At 42.3% G+C, this 12901-nt stretch overlaps 3 long non-coding RNA genes across 3 annotated transcripts in view; all 3 read right to left on the reverse strand.

Moving 5' to 3' along the window:
* The window catches only part of LOC148155824 (uncharacterized), a 426895-nt gene that overhangs the window by 17058 nt on the left and 396936 nt on the right, over positions 1–12901 (reverse strand). The gene's annotated exons all lie outside the window — the stretch shown is intronic.
* LOC148155826 (uncharacterized) lies at positions 297–4865 on the reverse strand. The gene is made up of 4 exons (XR_015765097.1): positions 1102–4865; positions 967–1030; positions 830–896; positions 297–762 (listed from the first exon to the last, which is right to left on the reverse strand). It is a non-coding gene; the product is annotated as an uncharacterized LOC148155826 (long non-coding RNA).
* On the reverse strand, positions 6849–7772 carry LOC106924971 (uncharacterized). Its single transcript, XR_001419755.2, has 4 exons — positions 7654–7772; positions 7519–7582; positions 7382–7448; positions 6849–7314 (listed from the first exon to the last, which is right to left on the reverse strand). It is a non-coding gene; the product is annotated as an uncharacterized LOC106924971 (long non-coding RNA).

The following is a 12901-nucleotide window of genomic DNA, read 5'->3' on the forward strand; positions in this document are numbered from 1 at the left end:
CACAAAAAGGTAAAAGGAAACAGGAAATGGGGTTGCATTTACTGAGAGCGAACTGATTTTCTCCTTTTTTTCAGTTGGCTTATTTTTACTGCCTCTGTCAACAAGATTAAACTTATATTTATTTATTTAGGCATTCAAAATTGTGGCAACCTGGGGGGTGGATTTTCTTTGTATGAACCCAAATATAAAATATTAAAGGTTACGATGACCAACAACGCCACCTGGAATAAATCCAGGAAAATATGATAAGGACACAGGTAAGTTCTACTGGAAATGAGGAGACAAGATTCAGAAAATTCTACAAAATTTATTAAACTTCAATATATCTTTAATTTCTAATAATCTGAAATTGAATGGTTAAAACAGTGAATGCATTTGACAAGATAATAAAATGTCTAAATTTCAAAGGAAACTGAGGCTTACCGATGGGGGAAGTAGTGAGGGAAGGGGCAACATCCAGTGCAGAAAAAGGGGACCACCCTGGACACTACAAAAACAGCAAACAAAGAAAGAAAAAGGTGCTCCAACAAAACACACAAGACAAGACACCGCCACCAGGGGTCACCACCGCCACCACAGAAGCCTCAGTCCCTAAAAGACAGACAAGAAAATGAAACAATACAAGTAAAACAGAGATACAAAAGCCCTACAATGTTGCACTTTATCTCCAAGGAAAGTGCAGATTAGTATTTTAAAACAATTTATAAGTAGGCAAAACAGCAGCGAGTGTCACTCCAGGTGCAATGCTGATGAGTCAGAAGGCTAAGAAGAATAGAGCAAATTATTAATACAACTGCTAACAAAAACATAACTTGCAGCAGCTGCTTACCTGTGAACTGATAAATGACTGCACTGCCAAATAATCAGATCCCCAATTCCACCTAGATGTAGTGCAACTGTAAGAAAACGCTATGTGAAGGTTTCGTTTACATGGATAGACGCTACTTAGCCACGCTAAGCCCTTACCTTACTGTCAGCAAATGAATAAACGGACAGATCGGTCCAAATATTGGAGGTGCAGCAAAGGAGGCTAAGCAGATAAACCAATTAGTATTACTAGCAATTATTAAAGCCAACAAACAATAAAACAGCCACGCTTACCCAGAACAGTGCAAACAAAGGAAGCAGATTTGGTTGACGTCACGACGCAAGCAGCCTCATGACAGGTGAAGGCTTGCTTATATGCAGCAGCTGAAATTGGCCTTAAAGTGGCAGCGCATCATTTATGCTGCTACAGTCTACCCCCCCAACTTGCGTCGACGCCCCGACGACGACCCCTAAACATACTAGCACCAAGGTCTAAATACTACAGAAACAGCATTGCAATTTAAATCAGGAGAGTTTGCAGCCCCATGAGCTAGTGCCATTGGTCTTGGGAGATGGTGGACATTGGAGTGCTGACCTGCTGTTGAACGTGTAGTTCTCCTCATCACCCTCGGAGGGCCCTGATTGTTACTTGAGCTGGCCACACTAGGAGTTTGAGATGCAGATGTTGAAGGAGCTTCATGATGTGATGCCCCGGAGGACAGAGGAACAGTGTCATTTCTGACCATTCGTGGGTCTGCGGGCAAAGAAGGTGGTGGCTGGTGGACATTCACCTTCAAAAACAAATCAGGATCATATTCATCCTCAGAGGATGAATCATTCAACAGTGGTTCCCCACGAGGTGATGCTGGGGCATCACTACAAACAACTGGCTTCAATAGAGACCGATGGACCCTTTTTGTTTTGTTCAATTCATCTGCAGGAGCAACAGTGTAGACTGCTCCAGTGTCACCTAGTACTTTCAGGACCTTATACACCTTGGAGCGCCACAGATCTTGAATTTTGTGTCTTCCCTGGTGACTGGTGTTTCGAAGTAGGACAAGTTGGCCTTCATGCAGAGGCGAGTCTTGAACATGCTGGTCATTATTTCTCTTTCTCCTATCTGCAGCAGTCTTCAGCTTCTCCCTTGCTTCCTCAAAAGCCAGTTTCAAGCGCGTCTGGTGCTCTGCAACCCACTTGTTAACACTGCCAGCACTTGGTTCCAATACATGGCCGAGCAGAAAATCTAAAGGAAGCCTAGGTTGTTGGCCAAACATCAGAAAGAAGGGACTTTCTCCAGTGCTCTGATGTGGTGTGGTGTTATAACAAAAGACAACTTGTGGCAAATAAGCAGTCCATGCTCTCTTGCTGGTGGTGGGGAGGGTACGCAACAGGTTATGAAGCGTACGATTAAACCTTTCACATTGTCCATTTCCAGCAGGGTGGTACGGTGTGGTCCTGGACTTCTTGATGCCATAGAATTGACAGAGTTGCTGGATAAGGGAACTTTCAAAATTACGCCCCTGGTCTGAGTGAACACGGGCTGGTACACCAAACTTCGAAAACCACTCCGTCACCAGGACGTGGGCCACAGTAGAGGCACGTTGATCTCTGGTTGGTATGGCCAGGGTGTATTTGCTAAAAACATCAGTTAAGATGAGCACATTCTCTCGGCCATCTTGAGAAGGCTCTAGGACTGTAAAATCCATGGCAAGGATCTCATTGGGCCGTGATGCTAACAAATGGCTCATATAGGTCCGTGCAGTAGGCCGAGTATCTTTTGCCACTTGGCATCGCTCACATGACCTGCACCAATCAACAACATCAGAGGACATTTTTGGCCAATAACATCTTGTCTTCAGAAGTGAGAGAGTCCTGTCCACACCTTGATGTCCATGGTCTTGGTGAGCCTGAGTCAGGACCTCCTCCTTCAAGGCTGTGGGCAGCAACATCTGTAGGATCTCCTCAGCACCATCGGGGCGAAAGGTCCTGCGGTAGAGTACACCATCCCTCTCCACCAAGCGATCCCACTGCCTCAGGAGTGCCAACAGAGGTGACGGTAAGTTCTTTCGCTCTGTGCGGTCGGGTTGTTTCTTGCAAGCCCAGAAGCTCCAAAGTTCCTGCAAGACTGGGTCAGCATGTTGTAATACTTGCATATCCTTTGTGGTGCGTTCAGGAAAGACAGTGATGGCAGCTTGAGTAGCATCCTGTCTCTCCATCATCAGCTGCAGAGATTCAGGCAGACTACTCCCTGGAACGAGAGCACCAACCTGTTCTCCAGTAGATGGATGTTTTCTGGAAAGGGCATCTGCGTTCCTGTTTGTACGCCCGGACCGGTACTGGATCTTAAAGTCGAAGGAGGCAAGTTGTGCAGCCCATCGGTGTTCAGTGGCACCCAGCTTGGCAGTACTGAGATAACTGAGGGGATTGTTATCAGTGAATACAAGACATTTATGGCCCAACAAGTACTCTCTGAATTTCTCAGTCATGGCCCATTTAAGGGCTAAAAATTCAAGTTTCATGGAACTGTAGTTATCCATATTACGTTCAGTCGGTCTTAATCCTCGGCTGGCGTAAGCGATAGGACGCACCACCCCATCCTGTTGTTGGGAGAGGACAGCGCCCAGACCACCATGGCTCGCGTCCACTTCTAGAATAAAAGGCAGAGAAAAGTCAGCGTAGGCTAACACAGGTGAGGTAGTTAGCCTCCTTTTCAGTTCCTCAAAGCTCTGTTGGTGTTCTGTAGTCCAGCCCTCAGTGATGTCCTGTCTTGGCCGCTTCTTTGCTCTTGGACTGCTTAGCTGTCCTACTAGTTGGTGAAGGGGCGCAGCTAACTTAGCAAAGCCTGAAACGAACCGCCGATAATAACTGGCGAACCCAAGGAAGGACCTCAGCTCAGTTGACGTGGTGGGGCGCGGCCAGTTAACCACTGCCTCAATTTTAGATGGATCAGTTGCAACACCTTTATTAGAAATGACATGGCCCAAGTATTTAACTTCCGTTTGAAGAAAGGAGCATTTTGTCAGCTTTGCCTTGAGACCCTCTTTCTTCAGGCGTCCAAGAACCATCCCCAAGCGCTCCAAATGCTGTTCCACAGTGGAAGAAAATACAACTATGTCATCAAGATACAGAAGTAATGACTGATTCTGTTTGTCAGAGAAAATGCGCTGCATAAGCCTCTGAAACGTACTGGGCGCATTACAAAGGCCAAATGGCATTCTATTCCACTCAAATAGACCAAATGGAGTGCAGAACGCCGTTTTATGACGATCTGCTTCTGTAACAGGTACCTGGTTGTAACCACTTGCCAGATCCAAGGTAGAAAACCAGCAAGCACCTGTGAGTGCATCTAAAGACTCCTCAATGCGTGGTAATGGAAAGGCATCTTTGCGGGTTTTGCTGTTAAGCTGCCGATAGTCCACACACAGCCTCAGGCTCCCATCCTTCTTTTTGACCAACACAATGGGAGATGCATAGGGGCTGCAGCTCTCTCTGATCACATTAGTACTAAGTAGCTGATTGATGTGATTCTTTACTGCTTCATAGTCTGACGGTGGTATACGCCGGTAACGCTGCTTTACAGGAATTTCATCAATAAGGGGTATGTCATGACTAATTATATTTGTACACCCCAAGTCACCATCATTTTCTGCAAAAACAGATGAATACTCCCTAAGAAGGGTCCTCACATGACCCTGATGTGTGCTGGGTAGTTGGGAAAGGTCAATGGCCTCAATTTGGTCCTGCACAGTTGAGACTACAACCTGAGAGGACACCTTAGCTGTATATGAGGGCTCTTCTGTAACACCAGCTGGCAGACTGATAACATTAACATGATGCAGAGTACCGACTACAGTATGTGGGTAAAGCAAGATGTCTGTAGAGCCTACATTAACAACTGGTATGTAGGCTGTGCCTCGCACCACACGGACAAGAGCAGGAGAGGCAAGCAAACCCCCAGGCAGACCTGACTCAGGAGGCTCAAATAGTACAGCCTGTGACAGCTGATCAGTGCATGTAGCAGCCACCAGCTTCATAACCCCACCTGGAACTCTACATGCTGCCCGACCCCGCACCTTTACCTTCCCCACACAGTCTGATGCATCCTGCAAGCTTGCTTGATGACACTTTTGTAATGCAGGCCAGATTTCATGTGGAGCCTGTGGGACATTGTCTCGATTAAACAACCCTGCACCATGCTGCACAAAAAGCTCATGATAGCATTTTTGGATTACATTCATGCCTAAAACACCTGGTGTGGGAGGCACTTTGCCAGGAGGATCTTTTACAATTAAAACCCCGCAGTTTGGGATATCTTTGCCACAAAGTTCGACACTAAGCTCTATGTAGCCAAGGTAGGGGATATTTAACCCATTTGCTGCCTTAAGCTGCAACCAGTGACAAGGATGTAAACCATCAGGGCCCCCAGACCTAAAATGATCCTTAAAGAAACTTTCTGTAAGGGTTGACACCATAGAACCAGTGTCAATTAGACAGGGCACCCGAACACCTCCCAAACACACATCTAAATGAGGACACGATGCAACAAGCTCTGGTGTTTCCCTACCATTACATGGTGCTGCGACTGAGCCAATAGTGACCCCACCCGAACTGCGGCTCAACAATTCAGTGGGAACTAGTTTTCCGAGACCGCAGAGTTATGAGGCAAGGAACTAGAGGGCTGTTGGGAGCCTTGAGAGTGAAAACGTGAAGGGACACGTACACCATCACATTCCCTAGCATAATGACCTGGCTGTTGGCACCGTCTACAGACTATAGAGACATTACGAGGGGGACGACTCCGTTGATGAGTTTGACTAAGAGAGGCAACGCTCTGAGTAAGTTGATTTAACTGCTCTTGTTGACGTGCCAACATATCATGCAGTGCCCTTAATTCTGACCCCTGATCCCTTGGATTAATCTGAGCAGTGCCTTGGACAGCATACTGAAATCCAAGTGATGGAACTGAAAGACTCCGGGCCCTACTACCACCGGATGAGCCCTCTCGTTCCCACCTAATAGCTTCAGTCCTGACATCAAGTAAGGTAGCTACAGGTTTCTCCCGTACAAACTGTTTCAATGCACGCCGCAGTGGACCATCTAGAACATGCTCCACAAACTGATCCCTCAACAATACATCAGCATTAACCATGTTAGTGGGTGCAGAGGCTTTAACCTTCTCCATTAATCCCATTAGTGCAAGTGAAAATTCTTGAAGGGTTTCATCCTCTTGCTGTTTTCTAGAAAAGAAAGCCTCTTGCAACGAGACATAGGAATCAGTACAACCATATACCTCTTTTAGCACTCTTATAATGCAAGCTGGATCAGTCCGTTCAGCACTAGAGCGGAACCTGAGCTCCTCTCGCGCCTCACCCTCCAAATGATCATACAAATAAAAAGCCTGATCAACAAGTGATAAGTGACGTGCCCTCATACAGACCTCAGCCTCCTCCAACCATTCATTTAACCCTATACCTGATCTTCCCCTAAACATTGGACATTTCCTGTCACGAGGCACAAACACCAACCTCTCTGACACAAGGGGATCCGGGGCGGGCAAAGCACTCTGAGATGTGCTTGAAGTAGAAGGGGCAGTAGAAGTACCTGGGGCAGAGCATGACTGTTCCTGACGCAATCGTTCGTTGTCTGCTTTCAATTGGGCAATCAAGTCCCGCATTTCTTGGATCTCCTCCTCCTCCATGATTTGGATACTTTATTAGATGGACTCGCTGCTGTTTTGCCTGTACACACACAATACAATTCTCCTCCAAAACAAACAAAACACAATGCCACTACAACAGAAAAAAAAAGAAAGAAACAAAACCAAAAATAAAACAAAAGAATCAAGTCTCCCTTTACACAGCAGAGATCCTGCCGACAACGCCAATTTGTGGCAACCTGGGGGGTGGATTTTCTTTGTATGAACCCAAATATAAAATATTAAAGGTTACGATGACCAACAACGCCACCTGGAATAAATCCAGGAAAATATGATAAGGACACAGGTAAGTTCTACTGGAAATGAGGAGACAAGATTCAGAAAATTCTACAAAATTTATTAAACTTCAATATATCTTTAATTTCTAATAATCTGAAATTGAATGGTTAAAACAGTGAATGCATTTGACAAGATAATAAAATGTCTAAATTTCAAAGGAAACTGAGGCTTACCGATGGGGGAAGTAGTGAGGGAAGGGGCAACATCCAGTGCAGAAAAAGGGGACCACCCTGGACACTACAAAAACAGCAAACAAAGAAAGAAAAAGGTGCTCCAACAAAACACACAAGACAAGACACCGCCACCAGGGGTCACCACCGCCACCACAGAAGCCTCAGTCCCTAAAAGACAGACAAGAAAATGAAACAATACAAGTAAAACAGAGATACAAAAGCCCTACAATGTTGCACTTTATCTCCAAGGAAAGTGCAGATTAGTATTTTAAAACAATTTATAAGTAGGCAAAACAGCAGCGAGTGTCACTCCAGGTGCAATGCTGATGAGTCAGAAGGCTAAGAAGAATAGAGCAAATTATTAATACAACTGCTAACAAAAACATAACTTGCAGCAGCTGCTTACCTGTGAACTGATAAATGACTGCACTGCCAAATAATCAGATCCCCAATTCCACCTAGATGTAGTGCAACTGTAAGAAAACGCTATGTGAAGGTTTCGTTTACATGGATAGACGCTACTTAGCCACGCTAAGCCCTTACCTTACTGTCAGCAAATGAATAAACGGACAGATCGGTCCAAATATTGGAGGTGCAGCAAAGGAGGCTAAGCAGATAAACCAATTAGTATTACTAGCAATTATTAAAGCCAACAAACAATAAAACAGCCACGCTTACCCAGAACAGTGCAAACAAAGGAAGCAGATTTGGTTGACGTCACGACGCAAGCAGCCTCATGACAGGTGAAGGCTTGCTTATATGCAGCAGCTGAAATTGGCCTTAAAGTGGCAGCGCATCATTTATGCTGCTACAAAATCTTGTTGAAGGCTCGCTCTATTTGTAAAGGTTTTCTTCAACTACTGTCTGTAGCTTCATCCGTCTTTAAATGAACACTGACCATGTTCTCTGTCTCCGCTGAGGAAAAGCTTTATGCCACATAAAAAGCGTTCTTTCATGTTCGCTGTGCCCACATGACTTGTGGGAAATTGTAAGCAGGACCTCTTTTGGCTGTCTTACAACAACTCAACTGTACGATCCGCAATCTGTTTCGTGAGAACAAGGGTTAATCTTTCATGACTTAAAGTTACATTCAAAATACACCTAAATAATAGAGGGGATGCATAGCTTCTAAGAGCGTACTCATGCAAACAGGGATATGCAGCAGCATGGTCATAAGGTATTACACGAAATCCTCACAAGAAATGGATCTCTATGGAAAAAAGAGCAATGGTGTGATGTAAAAAAACAGAAGCACATCACTGTTCAGAGGAAATCATTGAAATAGGTCACCTTCAGTATTTAAGTTGCTCAAATTGAAGCCTATTCCCAGATGTAAGACGTCTTTCCGCCTCTTCATTTTGATGGACAAACTCTTCAAATACTCACAAATTTTCACTTTCACTTTCACTTGTTTTCACTTAGATATATTTTTTGTTTATACGCTGGTCGTCATCAGTACATTTTATTAGACAAATGTATATCTATTGCTTCTTCCATGCATTTATTATTTAAGTAGTAGGACCTCAGTTGGTCTTACTACTTAAATAATAAAGATGACCAAGAATCTGAGCCAGTATGATGCTTTGGATTTGTTCATTCACTGACTTTCAACAACAAAATACCACTATCCCGATATCACCATTTACATAAAAAAAACAACAATCAGTTGATATATATATATATATATATATATATATATATATATATATATATATATATATATATAAATGTGCCTTTAAAACCTTCAAGAGTGAATACAGACTTTTTCTAGTCCATATTCATGCATGAGAATATCATACCTTATATAAATTTGCAAATGATGACTTTCCTCACCCCATTTTGCAGCTGCAGGTACAGTTAGTTTCTGCAGTTTCCAGTGATTGCTAAAAAGTGGTTTTTCAGGCAAGGGAAATTTTTCACTCACCATCTGAGAAAAAAAAAAAGAATAAAATGAAATTCCTACTCCTGCTTCCTGAAGAGAAGTCAGAATACAACTTGAGTCAAGGAAATTGCAGCTGACAGCATAGTGAGTTATTATCACTAATCATGACTACATTAACAAAGAGTTGTGTAACTGGCCGTTTCCTCGTCCCCGGACAGTTTAAAGGGATTGATTAACAGTGAATAATTTCAAAGATGTGAAATGACAGGGTTTAATTCTAATGTCACCCAAATATCGAATAGGAATGTGATTATATAATCATTATGACCACTGCTCCATTATATAAAAAAGAATATTCATCATGAACCAACCACAGGACATCTCACATAAAAACACAAAATGAGTCACTTTGAATTTCTTAAATGCACAGTAGGAGATTTTTAAATCAGTTTATTTACTTGGGGGGAAAAACGAATAAAAGGATTCTGCAGCAGAAATATTCTGAGAATGATCATTTATAATCTTGCATGTTTAAAATTAATAACTGGCAAAAGCAGTGTGATGAAATGTTTAATGGAGATGGTGCACTGTACAAAGAGGTATGTTTTAAAAGAGCTAATATATTCTGTTTGGTTTAGTCCAACTCACCGACATGTAAAGTGGATATCAATGTAATCAAAATAAGGAGACTTCTCTCTACTTTTCTTTGTCACTTTTAATCAGTCCTACACATTAAGTTTATGATTTTATCTTATCAGTTTATGATTTTATCTTAAAGGTTAAATTGACAGCGAAAGACTCTGGGGTCACCGTGGGGCTGGAAATGTTGCTGAATTAGACTTTGAAGTGTGGGTCAGAGAGGTCAAGGATCCATTTATTGACCGACTCATTAACAAAATCTTATCTTTTCTCTGAGCCAAAGCCACATCGACCGCATAGTGTCACTGCCCCTCAAGTCTCCACAGAAATAGTAAAAATAATGTATTTCAGGTGAAGATATTTACGGAAATGTTGCAGTGGGCTTTAAATGAAATGCTCATTACCTTGTGTGAATGGGGCTCACATTTTTTGAGTTATGCAATAAGTGGCCAGTCTGAATTCACATGACTTCTCTGTGGGTGTAATAAATGTGTATTCATGTGTGTGTTAACACTTCAGGCTCTCCCAGACACTCCATCTGGAGTTCTGCCAGGCATTATTGTCTTTGGGGGAATGAAGGATCCTCAAACAACACAGACAAATGGGTCATTCAAACACACAAACAAAACACATTCCTGAGCACTAATGCCCAAACAAACACACACAGACATTACTTTAGAGATTTCATGTCTGATTTATCTCCTGTATCAGAAGATTGAAGCTACGTTTATAGTTGACGCATTGAGTCGGGTCCGAGGGGACGTGGCCTGGCCTCAAACACTGCCTCAGTGTCTGGTCAAGTACAGATCGCACGCGCCACCGTTCACTCAAGCTGGGCGATTTGGAAGGTGTTCTTTCAGAGCAAATCACCGAACACTGGCATTTTCACAATCCCTCTCTGAAGGCTCATTTGTGTCATGTTCGTGTCAACTTCTTGGTAAACGGACGCAACTATAGCTCAGCCTGAATAAGATTTTTTAATACATGGATGTAATTTAATGTAGATAATCATTTCATTCACCAACAGGGCCGGTACAAGGCATTAGCAAACTAAGCAGGTTCTTAGCGGGCCATTCAGGGCCCAGTAAGTGGAAAATATTTATTTTTTTCAAGCAATGATTTCTATGTGATTATATTAACAAAAACACACAATTTTATTATAAATGTGGGATTTATTTTACAATAATACATATTTGATTGTGTAGAAATATTTTTATATGCAGCAAAGAAAAAAAATTGCTCTTGGGGTCCCCCTTGTGGCCGCGGTAGGTCATGCTTCACTGGTAATATGAGCTGTCAATGTGCCAATTACAGAAATAACTCTCTTCAACTGTGGATGACTTTAAAAAAACAAACATAATCACTTTCAAACACAGCATGCTTTAAACACATATTAAACAATGTGCAATATAAAAGGCTTAAACAGCATGAATGATCATTGTTGTGAGTTACTGATCTTTCTCAGGATGAGTCAGAAAAAGGGAATTTGTGAATTCACTCAAGAAAAGAAGACTGAGACAAAATGCATTTGGTGACGGTCACACACAGATGTGTGCGTTTCCTACCTTGTAAGGACCATTTTTCTGACAGATACTTACATTGTGAACACTCACTGCTTTTTATGGAGCACAAGGGTCAAGCCCGTAAGAAGAAGTGCAGTTTTTGGTTTATGTTTTAGGATTAGGACGGAGGTGTGAATTGAATTTGGGATTGACTGGTAATGGTTTGATATAGGGTAAAGGTAAGGGTTAGGCTATAGAAATAAATGAAAAATGAATGGAAGTCAAAGCGAAGAAGATAGAAAGACATACTACATGTGCGTGTGTGGGTGAGGGTGTCATGTATTTGATGCAATGAATTGAGTTTTGGTTAGGGTAAGCATATGTGATGATTATGGTCAGGCTGTAGAAATGAATGGAAGTCAATGGAAAGTCCCTGCAAAGATAGACAGACAAACATGTGTGTCTGCATGTGCATGCGTGTGTGTGTGTGTGTGTGTGTGTGTGTGTGTGTGTGTGTGCGTGTGTGTGTGTGTGTGTGGGGGTGTGTGTGTGTGCGTGTGTGTGCGTGTGCGTGTGTGTGTGTGTGGTTGTCTTTCCAGTAAAGAATGACTCACCCTTACTCATTCTAAAGATTAGCACACTTTAAGAGCCAAGTTTAAATGCTGTCTGCAGAAGATACTTTCATGCTTCCTGCCAAAGCTCTAATCAAGTCTGCAGATGTAAACTATTTACAGTTTCAGAAAAGACCTAGGATTTCTGAAAATTCAAACTGAACAGCAGCAGATGTTTGAATGGGCTCACTTTAGCTCATTTAAAATTAACTAAAAATCTGCAAGATTTATTTCCATGCAAGTGCTGGAACTCTGTTACGCTGCCTACAAAGAGTATCGGATGAAGGAATGATCACGGTAATCCAGGGTGTACATTTGGATCAAACAGGCTACGCAGACATGAAGCGCTGTGGTACAGGAATGATTTTTGGCCCTTTAATTCAAAAAAACAAACAAAAAAACATAATCTCATTCTCTAAGCTGTGTATTTATCCCAGAAAACCTGCAGAGCCACGTTTGAACGTCATACCCCCAAAACCTAATCCAGTTCCACGTCATGTCATCACGACTAAATTTATCCCAATAAAAGGTCACACTTCACACTTCTATTGGTGCACTTTGCAGCAAAATACATATTAAGTTTCATTTCAGAAGACTGAAATTTACTATAATTATCAGGTGCTTGTCTTTTCTTGCATTGTCTTTGCTTTCATATTTTCAGCATGCAATATGCAAGCTTTGATTTTTGTTTTACTTTTCCTCTTGGGTGATGACTCTTGCAAACCTTCTTAACCCTACATCTAACCTGGTAAAGAACTGTGCAAAAGTAAAGTACATAGTTTTATTTTTGGTACATACATAAGAAACTCTCTTCGGCTGAAGTTGTGCTCAGCAGTAAACAGCATCGTCAGTGAAAGCTGAGGCTCACCTGATAGAGATTGTTCAATCTGGGAGACATTTTTTCAGGAAGGAATGATTAAGAAATGAATACATTTCTTACATTTTGACAACTAGTTCAACATTTTTGTTTGCAAATTGCTCAAGCAAGGAAATGAGAATGATTAGTTTTAGAGGGAAATACTATTAGGCACGAATAAGGATAATTCATTTTGACTGACGTGACATAATAAAGAGTGCAACACTGCACATGATGTTTTGTTCCTGTCGGTTCTGAGTGAGAAAGCTGCCTGGTAACCAGCCAGACAGCAGACACTCCTTGACCTGAAATACTGAGCAACTGATGGTAGAGTAATATTTATACTTACGCAAAAGCCCTAATGCCAGACACAATACTGATCCGTCTCATGAACATCTCATTAGACTGCATCAGTTCATCAACCTCAAGAAAATCA

Source organism: Poecilia mexicana, unplaced genomic scaffold (assembly GCF_051168715.1).
Source record: "Poecilia mexicana isolate PSO_F unplaced genomic scaffold, ASM5116871v1 scaffold_13, whole genome shotgun sequence".
Classification (NCBI taxonomy): Eukaryota; Metazoa; Chordata; class Actinopteri; order Cyprinodontiformes; family Poeciliidae; genus Poecilia; species Poecilia mexicana.